Below are 13,417 nucleotides of genomic sequence, written 5' to 3'. Positions count from 1 at the left end.
ATTCCACCAAAAGTACATGTAAAAGAAGAAGACAATGCAATATTACACAAAAAGCAAATATAAAAGAGAAACACAATGCAGAGCTATCCGACTACCGAGCACACGGCAACACTTATACAATTTTACTTCACAGACGGCGCCGACAACACAGATACCCAAAGCAAAAGAAAAAGAACCACCCTCCAGGATGAGGGGGGTAGACGGGCCTGGGGCCGAGACCGTGTCGGGCCTACCCGTCTGATGATGAGACGCAGAGCGGCAGTGGCGCCCCAACTCCACGGGCCTCGCGGACATTGTCTGGTAGGGGGTGGGAACGGGCCCCCGTTGTCGCACTGTCGCAGCGGGGGGGGAAACAGGAGGGGGTTGTTGATGCTCGGGGGGGAGGAGGATATCACCCTGTCTCGGGTCCCGTGACGAGCGTCTCCACCTCGACCTCGGTCGCGCCGCCGGCCTCTCCCTCCGCAGCTCCCCGACTCCGACGCGAGCACCCCCTCGATCGCCTTCGCCGCCGCCACCTCTCCACAGCTCCGTCCTCTTCTTTCCAGCTCCACCGACAACTCCCAACCGCGAACTCGAACTGCCTTGACTGACGAACGCAGCCGTTTATATCCCCCGTGGCCTCGCTCCCCCACCTTTGACCCTCTGCCTCCGACCATTCACCTGGCTTCCCATTGGCCCGAGGAAAAGTGGGCGTGAATGCTTTTTGATCCATGAATTTGCATATAGCGACCGCCCTCCAACGCCCTGGAGGCGGGGCCAAATCGCCCGTCGCTCACCGATTGGACGGAACAAAAGTGGGCGTGAGTCGTTTTTGATCCGTTTTTCTGCGGAAAGTCCGTGATGTTTTTGAACACGCTGCTCGGTGCGCGCCCCGCACGAGTCCAGCATCGGTGCCCACGAGTGGCGCGAGATGACGGTGATGCGATGGTGGCGAGTTGTGACGGTAAAGGTCGTGGCGGTTGTGGTGAAGCGGCGTTGTGGTTGGTGGTTGTTGTTGTGATGGCTGTTGAGACGTGGTTGGTGGTGGTAATAATGGCGGCTGGTCCAAAATAAAGATAGTAAAAGAAAAACGGCTATCCTGAAGAGTCGCAGCCCGCATGAATGACATTTATTCCCTCCAGACAACGGGTTTGGGCCTAACTATACATATACTTACAGAGATATCTCACCTAAGGGACCTGAATGGTGGTTTGCGAATTTGGTCAACCACAACACTACCCCCTCCCCTTTTTACAGACTCGTCCCGAGTCGTCAAATTTTCGTGTGCCATCGTGTAGTTTTCCCCTAGTACATTTTACCTACGGATCCCTGAGTGCGACATTCATGGTATTCGTGTCCCCAAAATAAATAACCTGAGGGCTGCGTAACTACCTAAACAAAATCACTCACACGGACGACTTAAATAAAATTGCCGGCGCTAAGACAAACATGCCGGGGGCGCACTCATATTTACAGTACATCTTAACCTTAACTTACAAATTTTACACTAAACCATGGCCCAGGATCAATGAACTCTGCAAAAAGAAAGCAGTTAGCAGGGAGCCAGGCTGCCCGCATGCAGTCTCTGGCTCAAACAATGCAGGTGACAGGGAACGTGGCTGGCTGCTCACACGCAGTCCAAGGCCTTCCCTTTTGAACTGAACGCAGTGAACCACAACGGTGCATGGGCTGCACAAACGTAGTCTCCGTGCCAGCTCAGGTGGCACACGCAATGAACACACGAATGGATGGATGAACACAAACACGGTGCACGGGCCGCCACTGCAGGCCCGTGTTGTAGCTGCCAACAGGGCAGTTCTTGCAGCTTGCAAACTGTTGCCTTGATCCTGGCGCACATGGCAATGGACAGGGGGGTGCAACGCAAAATTGAACGGGGGCTGGTGAACAGGGGCAGTGGGCATGGCATGGCAAAGGCAGCAGGCAAACACAGCCCGCAGAAGAAGGCCGCTGCAGGCAAACACAGCCGGCAGATGAACTGGCCGGCACAGGCCTTGAAGAAAAACAGCCAGCAGATGAAGTGGCCGGCACAGGCCTTGAAGCAAAACACGGCCAGCCGATGGCACAGGCCTTGCAGCAAAACAACAGCTGCCGATGAAGTTGGCCGGCCTCCGCCTTGAAGCAAAACACGGCCAGCCGATGAAGTTGGCCAGCTTTTGCCGTTCAGTGGAGGTTGGTGGAGGGAGTGCGGTGGTGCTGGCCACTCGGAAGGCGGGCTCGGACCTACCCTACGGTCTCCCTCCCAACCTCTCGCCTTTGCCTGTCATTGTCTATACCCACTCCCTTAATTTGTCAAACCCCAATTTAGCCCCAATTTTTTTTTTTTTTTTTTTACTTCCCCACTATAAATGGTCCCCTAACCCCCTTTACTGTCCTTGTTCGGCTAACCTATCCTGTCACCTAGCCTACTCCCCACCCCTACGTTCCCTTCCCGGAGGGGAATAAGGGAGAGCTAACGTCCTGTGCCGAGGCCCAACGAAGCCTCAGGATGGCCTCCCCAGAGTTCAGCGATCTATAACACAAAGTGGGTCCAGCGGCCCACAACGAGAGCGAGGGGATGGATGGTGTGGAGGGGTACACTTCCTAATCTACCCAATCCATTTAACTGTTAAACTACCCCGGGGCTTTCAACAAGCGCCTCTCGCTTATACTATTGGTTCTAACAACCCAGATTCCCGTCGCCTGTGTTGGTGTCCTCACAATTTCGGGCCTCGCCCCCCAGTTTTCTCTCCGTGCCCTCACACGGTCTCATGGCTGGGACACGTGGCCCCCTTTGGCAGGCACGACCCTCTGCCGAATCTCCAGCTATGGCACCCCCGGGCACTACACTGCCTCCGAGCCTACCAGCTCCCTAACACCGGGGAGTGCCCCCCATAGCACCTCCCCTGAAACGCACACGTGGCAGGCTGGCTTCCCAGGCCCCTTTCCGAGGGTCACCCGTGCCCACAACACTGCCCACGCGGCTAATGGCGCCCCGGGCCCCCGCACCAAGCAGGCGCACCCGTGCCCACTTCGCTATCCCGGCCCCCCATGGGCCCTTGGCCTACCACGGCCGACTAGTCTGGTGCCCGGGGTACCCACTCAGCGATACTCACTTTTCGCAGCCACGCTCCCAGCCCGTCAACAGGGCTCCTGCACCCCTCCAAATGGGTTTCGAGCCTACATTCACACCAACAACAAAACGACCTCCATTTTTCAATTTAACTAACCCCCTAACTCACTCTACACTGACCCCGGGGGTCCCTTGGGCGGGAGTCACTCCTCCCCCCAATCACTCATCGCACCATGCATTCCCCATTCGCTCCACTCACACAGACCCGCTGGCCTCACTCACTCAACAAGTACTCACCTCACAACTCACCAACTCTTCAACACACTCACCGCTGAACTCTGCCATCCTCCTATCTGCATCCCCTAACTAACTCGTGCTCCCACGTCGTCCCTTAAACTACAGCACGTTCCTTTTAACACTACGTAGCTAAGCTACGTCCCCACTACACATTCACAAGTCTGTCACGGTCTCCAAATAATCCCATTTTATTTCCCAACCTAAATCTCGCTACAATCCCTCTAACTAATCCATTCCACGGACTCCATGAGGACTTACCCCTGCCCCATGGAGTCGGTCTAACTAAGCTAACCCTTCCCCCTAACTAGTTTCCATCCTGTGCCCAGGTAAGGGGGTCTTCCACCCCTTGCCCAGGAATCCTGTGCACCCGAAAGTGAGGCTTTTTTATTTATTTATTTATTTTTTTTTACATGCGCATCACCAGCGCGGCAACTCGCAGCTCGCGCACTTTACACCTGCCCGTGACATCATGCAGCTGCACGTGTTCCTCGTCCCTCCTTGGACGGCACCATCCGGCAGGGATACCCCTCCTGCCGAATTCCAACCCCACGTGCAGCCATGACGTCACCGTGCGCATAAAAAAAAACACAAGCCCCACGTCTCGAGGGGTTCCCCACGCGAACACATGTGCTTTGCCCGTTGGAGCTTAACACACACGATCGCGTGGAGAACCCGTCCGGTCCAAATCCGTTTACCTGCCTAAACTTTGTCCGTCCGCGGGATCGGCAAATCCACCGCGTGCGTTTCCGGACCGGGACTTCATTCCCGCAAGCGAGCACGTGGGGGTCTCGTGCGTTGCACAGCACGGACCTCGTGCTCACTGCTGGGTGAACCCGGCACGGTCCCCGAAACAACTACAGCCGCTACCCGGCTTTCTTTCTTCTGTCGCCGTCGTCGTCGCCATTCGACACACGCACTCCCGCGTGTTACGACGCTCACACTCCACACCATTACATTCACATCGGGAGACGCGGCTGCGTGCTCCCGCATGCCAACCGACATCTCCCTCACATACCGCTCTCTCACACACACGGTCTCCCTTGCATAAACCATACCACTCACACGTGATGCTCCATTCACTCGCGGTTCCTCATCCACACACCGCGTGCTGGGAAGCACGTGCTCCGGCACCATCGCCACCACACCACTCACACACGGGGTCGCTTCCACACACGGGGACGCACTCACGCCTTGCACCACACACACGGACAACCACACTGGGGATTCGTGTCCCCACAAGGATCTCCGGGGCCTCTATACCCCCCAAGCTCTCCGTGCACCTGTCCACAGCACCCGTCCCCTCAACCTCGCGAAGCACGACCGAACTCACCTGGTCGTGACTCGCCTCAAGGGGGCATACTCCCTCCCCTCGTTCATGGAGGAGGCTATCCCGCTGCTCGCACCGGGTCTCCACCCAGTCCACCAGCTCACCCTCATTATCCTCCACTACCTCCGTGTGTGTGTGTGCGTCTCTAAACCCGTCATTATCATGCAGTCTCTCCTCTATTTTTTCTGTCTCCCGTGTCTCTATACATTTTCTCTCCTGGTTCCTTTTTCTGTCTCTTCCTGGTTCCTTTTTCCTTCCCATCTGAGTCGTTCTTTCTCTCTGAGCCCCATTAGCTGTTCGTTCTCCCTCCGTAGCTCCTCAATCTCCGTTGACTCCAATCTCGCTCTCCGTTTTAGTTGTTCAATTTCACACTCATATAGTTGCTGTTTTCTCTCCCACTGTTCCTCCTGCTCTTTGTTTTCCAATCTCATAGTTTCTTTCAATTGGCTCATTTCCTTCCTGTGTTTCATTCGCTGTTCTCTCACGACTCTTCCTCGTTTTCTCTCCTGTCCTTCCTTCTCCAGTTTCATGGTTTGCTTCATTTGGTTAATCTCCTTTTTGTGTTTCATTCGCTGCTGTCTCATTACTCTTCCTTGTTTCCTCTCCTGTCCTTCCTTCTCCAGTTTCGTTGTTTGCTTCATTTGGTTAATCTCCCTTTTGTGTTTCATTTGCTGCTGTCTCATTACTCTTCCTTGTTTCCTATCCTGTCCTTCCTTCTCCAGTTTCGTTGTTTGCTTCATTTGGTTAATCTCCTTTTTGTGTTTCATTTGCTGCTGTCTCATTACTCTTCCTCCTTCCCTCTCCTGTCCTTCCTTCTCCAGTTTCATGGTTTTCTTGATTTGGTTCATCTCCATTTTGTGTTTCATTCGCTGCTGTCTCATTACTCTTCCTAGTTTCCTCTCCTGTCTTTCCTTATCCAGTTTCATGGTTTTCTTCATTTGGTTAATCTCCTTTTTGTGTTTCATTTGCTGTTGTCTCATTACTCTTCCTTGTTTCCTCTCCTGTCCTTCCTTCTCCAGTTTCGTTGTTTGCTTAATTTGGTTAATCTCCTTTTTGTGTTTCATTTGCTGCTGTCTCATTACTCTTCCTCGTTCCCTCTCCTGTCCTTCCTTCTCCAGTTTCATGCTTTTCTTGATTTGGTTCATCTCCATTTTGTGTTTCATTCGCTGCTGTCTCATTACTCTTCCTAGTTTCCTCTCCTGTCTTTCCTTATCCAGTTTCATGGTTTTCTTCATTTGGTTAATCTCCTTTTTGTGTTTCATTTGCTGTTGTCTCATTACTCTTCCTTGTTTCCTCTCCTGTCCTTCCTTCTCCAGTTTCGTTGTTTGCTTCATTTGGTTAATCTCCCTTTTGTGTTTCATTTGCTGCTGTCTCATTACTCTTCCTTGTTTCCTCTCCTGTCCTTCCTTCTCCAGTTTCGTTGTTTGCTTAATTTGGTTAATCTCCTTTTTGTGTTTCATTTGCTGCTGTCTCATTACTCTTCCTCATTCCCTCTCCTGTCCTTCCTTCTCCAGTTTCATGGTTTTCTTGATTTGGTTCATCTCCATTTTGTGTTTCATTCGCTGCTGTCTCATTACTCTTCCTAGTTTCCTCTCCTGTCTTTCCTTATCCAGTTTCATGGTTTTCTTCATTTGGTTAATCTCCTTTTTGTGTTTCATTCGCTGTTCTTTGTCTATCTCCTCGTACTCCAGCCTTTCTTTCAATTGGTCAACCTCAGATTCATGTTCTTTTTGTTTTCTATTCCATTGTTCCTCTCGTTCTTCCCTCTCCAATCTCGTTGTGTCCTTCAATCTCCTGATTTCTCCTTCCTGCTTCATTCCTTGCTCCTTTACTTTCTCCTCGTATTCAAACCTATTTTTTTCCTTTTGTCGTTCAGTTTCAAATTCATACTCTTTCAGTTTTCTATTCCACTGTCTCTCTTGTTCCTCCTTCTGCAATCTCGTCATTTCTTTCAACTGACTGATTTCTTTCTCCTGTCTCATTCGTTCTTCCCTCATTACTCTTTCTTGTTCCTCATTCTTTAGTCTGGCCTTCGCTTCCAGCTGTTCGATCTGTACAGTGTGGTTTCTTAAAGTTTCATTTTCCGTTCTCTTCCTTTCCTCTTTTAACACTCTCAGTTCGTTTTGTAGTTCCCTCTCTTTGTTTTGGTGTTTCTGTAACTCAGAAACTTTCTTTTCCAATTCTTTTCTCATCTCCGCACCCTCCGACCTTGCTTTGGCTTCGAACTGTTCTTCCGGCTTGCGCTTGTGGTTTTCTACCCGTCTTCCCAGTTCCTCTGTCTCCGTTTTTACCTCCAGTCCCAGCTTATCAACTCTCTTCGTCATGTCTTGAAGTCTTTTCTCACACTCCACCGTTTCGACCTTCAATCCCTCCTCTGTCTCCTCCTGGCTTTCTTTTAATTTTTCTAATACCTTCTTTACCTCGTGTCTCGTCTTACACGTCTCCCGAATTATTTTCTCGCCCGCCCCGACCGCGGGCCTGACAGCCGTTGCACTCCCCCCCAGCTCGTTCGTCCCAGCACGTGGCAGCGCCATTTTCTCGCCCGTGGTCCGCGTTTCGCTCCCCAATTTTCTCTCCTGTCTTTCCTTCTCCAGTTTGTCATTTATGCTCTGCGCGAGTTCCATAATCTGCCGCATTGTCACCTGCCCTGGCCACTCCCACTGACTACATTTAGTGGTGGAGTTATAATAAAAAAACCGACCAGATGAACGGCATCGATGCCTTTCCCAACCTTCTGGTACGGGTTTCTCTTGCACGGTGATCTCATCCTGAGCCATGGATCCTACACATTCTACATCCATTTCTAATACCCCCGGCTCCCGCTCGCCTTGAGACGCCATCTTGCTTCTCTTAAAGGGTTAATTTAACTCGCTCGTAATTTGGAGGGAATCGGGGGTCGCTCCTCTCACCCCTGGACCGATTCCCGTGAATTTAGCCGGAGACAGGAGAGCCCGTTTTCCCGTTCTCCGTTACCAGTGCCGTGAGGAGGGCGATGGGTTTATATCGCACGACCTGACACCAGTGTTGCGGATTCGCGCCCGCCGGCGTGCGGACGGCCACGTAACTCGAATCGCGGCACGTCGCCCACCGGACGGACAATCCAGTCGTGACCCTCTCGGACTAACGCCGGGAACTAGTCACGGGTGGACCTTTCGGTCTCACCACGATCGTGCCAATCGGCCCCCGCGTGGGATAGGGTTGCTCGCCAAATTCGACCCACCTGAGTACCCACGCGGAGGGTAGACCGGGCGATTGCACCTCGCCGCAGGTCGACTTCGGACACGGGCCACTTTAAGCGACCCGTTCCGTACTATCGGGATAACCGAGCGGTGTTATTCGTCGGCCTCGACGGTTCGATTAATAATCGGGCGTTTTAGACCACGACCAACCCTTTACGTGACGCAAGATGGAGATTCAATGAAAGAAAAGACGAAGCGAAGCGGGAAAACAGTTCAACAATAAGCACATTTATTTCGCGATGAACGGAAAGCACACATATACAATTCCACCAAAAGTACATGTAAAAGAAGAAGACAATGCAATATTACACAAAAAGCAAATATAAAAGAGAAACACAATGCAGAGCTATCCGACTACCGAGCACACGGCAACACTTATACAATTTTACTTCACAGACGGCGCCGACAACACAGATACCCAAAGCAAAAGAAAAAGAACCACCCTCCAGGATGAGGGGGGTAGACGGGCCTGGGGCCGAGACCGTGTCGGGCCTACCCGTCTGATGATGAGACGCAGAGCGGCGGTGGCGCCCCAACTCCACGGGCCTCGCGGACATTGTCTGGTAGGGGGTGGGAAAGGGGCCCCCTTGTCGCACTATCTCAGCGCGGGGGGAAACAGGAGGGGGTTGTTGATGCTCGGGGGGGAGGAGGATATCACCCTGTCTCGGGTCCCGTGACGAGCGTCTCCACCTCGACCTCGGTCGCGCCGCCGGCCTCTCCCTCCGCAGCTCCCCGACTCCGACGCGAGCACCCCCTCGATCGCCTTCGCCGCCGCCACCTCTCCACAGCTCCGTCCTCTTCTTTCCAGCTCCACCGACAACTCCCAACCGCGAACTCGAACTGCCTTGACTGACGAACGCAGCCGTTTATATCCCCCGTGGCCTCGCTCCCCCACCTTTGACCCTCTGCCTCCGACCATTCACCTGGCTTCCCATTGGCCCGAGGAAAAGTGGGCGTGAATGCTTTTTGATCCATGAATTTGCATATAGCGACCGCCCTCCAACGCCCTGGAGGCGGGGCCAAATCGCCCGTCGCTCACCGATTGGACGGAACAAAAGTGGGCGTGAGTCGTTTTGATCCGTTTTTCTGCGGAAAGTCCGTGATGTTTTTGAACACGCTGCTCGGTGCGCGCCCCGCACGAGTCCAGCATCGGTGCCCACGAGTGGCGCGAGATGACGGTGATGCGATGGTGGCGAGTTGTGACGGTAAAGGTCGTGGCGGTTGTGGTGAAGCGGCGTTGTGGTTGGTGGTTGTTGTTGTGATGGCTGTTGAGACGTGGTTGGTGGTGGTAATAATGGCGGCTGGTCCAAAATAAAGATAGTAAAAGAAAAACGGCTATCCTGAAGAGTCGCAGCCCGCATGAATGACATTTATTCCCTCCAGACAACGGGTTTGGGCCTAACTACACATATACTTACAGAGATATCTCACCTAAGGGACCTGAATGGTGGTTTGCGAATTTGGTCAACCACAACACTACCCCCTCCCCTTTTTACAGACTCGTCCCGAGTCGTCAAATTTTCGTGTGCCATCGTGTAGTTTTCCCCTAGTACATTTTACCTACGGATCCCTGAGTGCGACATTCATGGTATTCGTGTCCCCAAAATAAATAACCTGAGGGCTGCGTAACTACCTAAACAAAATCACTCACACGGACGACTTAAATAAAATTGCCGGCGCTAAGACAAACATGCCGGGGGCGCACTCATATTTACAGTACATCTTAACCTTAACTTACAAATTTTACACTAAACCATGGCCCAGGATCAATGAACTCTGCAAAGAAAGCAGTTAGCAGGGAGCCAGGCTGCCCGCATGCAGTCTCTGGCTCAAACAATGCAGGTGACAGGGAACGTGGCTGGCTGCTCACACGCAGTCCAAGGCCTTCCCTTTTGAACTGAACGCAGTGAACCACAACGGTGCATGGGCTGCACAAACGTAGTCTCCGTGCCAGCTCAGGTGGCACACGCAATGAACACACGAATGGATGGATGAACACAAACACGGTGCACGGGCCGCCACTGCAGGCCCGTGTTGTAGCTGCCAACAGGGCAGTTCTTGCAGCTTGCAAACTGTTGCCTTGATCCTGGCGCACATGGCAATGGACAGGGGGGTGCAACGCAAAATTGAACGGGGGCTGGTGAACAGGGGCAGTGGGCATGGCATGGCAAAGGCAGCAGGCAAACACAGCCCGCAGAAGAAGGCCGCTGCAGGCAAACACAGCCGGCAGATGAACTGGCCGGCACAGGCCTTGAAGAAAAACAGCCAGCAGATGAAGTGGCCGGCACAGGCCTTGAAGCAAAACACGGCCAGCCGATGGCACAGGCCTTGCAGCAAAACAACAGCTGCCGATGAAGTTGGCCGGCCTCCGCCTTGAAGCAAAACACGGCCAGCCGATGAAGTTGGCCAGCTTTTGCCGTTCAGTGGAGGTTGGTGGAGGGAGTGCGGTGGTGCTGGCCACTCGGAAGGCGGGCTCGGACCTACCCTACGGTCTCCCTCCCAACCTCTCGCCTTTGCCTGTCATTGTCTATACCCACTCCCTTAATTTGTCAAACCCCAATTTAGCCCCAATTTTTTTTTTTTTTTTTTTTTACTTCCCCACTATAAATGGTCCCCTAACCCCCTTTACTGTCCTTGTTCGGCTAACCTATCCTGTCACCTAGCCTACTCCCCACCCCTACGTTCCCTTCCCGGAGGGGAATAAGGGAGAGCTAACGTCCTGTGCCGAGGCCCAACGAAGCCTCAGGATGGCCTCCCCAGAGTTCAGCGATCTATAACACAAAGTGGGTCCAGCGGCCCACAACGAGAGCGAGGGGATGGATGGTGCGGAGGGATACACTTCCTAATCTACCCAATCCATTTAACTGTTAAACTACCCCGGGGCTTTCAACAAGCGCCTCTCGCTTATACTATTGGTTCTAACAACCCAGATTCCCGTCGCCTGTGTTGGTGTCCTCACAATTTCGGGCCTCGCCCCCCAGTTTTCTCTCCGTGCCCTCACACGGTCTCATGGCTGGGACACGTGGCCCCCTTTGGCAGGCACGACCCTCTGCCGAATCTCCAGCTATGGCACCCCCGGGCACTACACTGCCTCCGAGCCTACCAGCTCCCTAACACCGGGAGTGCCCCCATAGCACCTCCCCTGAAACGCACACGTGGCAGGCTGGCTTCCCAGGCCCCTTTCCGAGGGTCACCCGTGCCCACAACACTGCCCACGCGGCTAATGGCGCCCGGGCCCCCGCACCAAGCAGGCGCACCCGTGCCCACTTCGCTATCCCGGCCCCCCATGGGCCCTTGGCCTACCACGGCCGACTAGTCTGGTGCCCGGGGTACCCACTCAGCGATACTCACTTTTCGCAGCCACGCTCCCAGCCCGTCAACAGGGCTCCTGCACCCCTCCAAATGGGTTTCGAGCCTACATTCACACCAACAACAAAACGACCTCCATTTTTCAATTTAACTAACCCCCTAACTCACTCTACACTGACCCCGGGGGTCCCTTGGGCGGGAGTCACTCCTCCCCCCAATCACTCATCGCACCATGCATTCCCCATTCGCTCCACTCACACAGACCCGCTGGCCTCACTCACTCAACAAGTACTCACCTCACAACTCACCAACTCTTCAACACACTCACCGCTGAACTCTGCCATCCTCCTATCTGCATCCCCTAACTAACTCGTGCTCCCACGTCGTCCCTTAAACTACAGCACGTTCCTTTTAACACTACGTAGCTAAGCTACGTCCCCACTACACATTCACAAGTCTGTCACGGTCTCCAAATAATCCCATTTTATTTCCCAACCTAAATCTCGCTACAATCCCTCTAACTAATCCATTCCACGGACTCCATGAGGACTTACCCCTGCCCCATGGAGTCGGTCTAACTAAGCTAACCCTTCCCCCTAACTAGTTTCCATCCTGTGCCCAGGTAAGGGGGTCTTCCACCCCTTGCCCAGGAATCCTGTGCACCCGAAAGTGAGGCTTTTTTTTTATTTATTTATTTTTTTTTACATGCGCATCACCAGCGCGGCAACTCGCAGCTCGCGCACTTTACACCTGCCCGTGACGTCATGCAGCTGCACGTGTTCCTCGTCCCTCCTTGGACGGTACCATCCGGCAGGGATACCCCTCCTGCCGGATTCCAACCCCACGTGCAGCCATGGCGTCACCGTGCGCATAAAAAAACAAGCCCCACATCCCGAGGGGTTCCCCACGCGAACACATGTGCTTTGCCCGTTGGAGCTTAACACACACGATCGCGTGGAGAACCCGTCCGGTCCAAATCCGTAATCCTGCCTCAACTTTGTCCGTCCGCGGGATCGGCAAATCCACCGCTGGCGTTTCCGGACCGGGAATTCACTCTCGCAAGCGAGCACGTGGGGGTCTCGTGCGTTGCACAGCACGGACCTCGTGCTCACTGCTGGGTGAACCCGGCACGGTCCCTGAAACAACTACAGCCGCTACTCGGCTTTCTTTCCTCACATGTCGCCGTCGTCGCCATTCGACCCACGCACACCTGCGTGTTACGACGCTCACAGTCCATTCCATCACATTCACCCCGGGAGACGCGGCTGCGTGCTCCCGCATGCCAACCGACATCTCCCTCACATACCGCTCTCTCACACACACGGTCTCCCTTGCATAAACCATACCACTCACACGTGGCATTTCCCTTACACAAACCACACCACTCACACACGCGGGGGCACTCACCCGCGGTGCCTCATCCACACACCGTGCCTCACTCACACACGCGGGGGCACTCACCCGCGGTGCCTCATCCACACTGGCCGTTTCATCCACACACACGGCCTCACTCACACACGGTGCCTCACCCACACACGCGGGGGCACTCACCCGCGGTGCATCATCCACACTCCACATGCTGGGAAGCACGTACTCCGGCACCATCGCCACCACACCACTCACACACGGGGTCGCTTCCACACACGGGGACGCACTCACCCCTTGCACCACACACACAGGGACAACCACACTGTGGATTCGTGTCCCCACAAGGGTCTCCGGGGCCTCTATACCCCCCAAGCTCTCCGTGCACCTGTCCACAGCACCCGTCCCCTCAACCTCGCAAAGCACGACCGAACTCACCTGGTCGTGACTCGCCTCAAGGGGGCATACTCCCTCCCCTCGTTCCTGGAGGAGGCTATCCCGCTGCTCGCACCGGGTCCCTGCACGGTCCGCCAGCTCAACCTCATCGTCCTCCACTACCTCTGTGTGTGTGTGTTCGTCTCTAACCTTGTCCAATTCATGCAGTCTCTCCTCTATTTTTCTGTCTCCCGTGTCTCTATACATTTATAAGTTTCTGTTGTCCCCTCCTGTCTATTAGTCTCCGCTTCTTTCTGGCGTCTTTCCCTTATCTTTGTGTAGGTCAACCTTGCTTTCTCTTTAAGTCGCTCCCGTCCTTCCCTGTTTTTCACTCCTTGCTCTTTCACGATCTCCGCGTACCTCATCCTTGCTTTCCGTATTAATTGTTCTTTTCTC

This window comes from Eptatretus burgeri, chromosome 3, assembly GCF_056783735.1.
Source record: "Eptatretus burgeri isolate ZD-2024b chromosome 3, Ebu_testis_v1, whole genome shotgun sequence".
NCBI classification, from domain to species: domain Eukaryota; kingdom Metazoa; phylum Chordata; class Myxini; order Myxiniformes; family Myxinidae; genus Eptatretus; species Eptatretus burgeri.
This window is presented reverse-complemented; position numbering follows the sequence as displayed.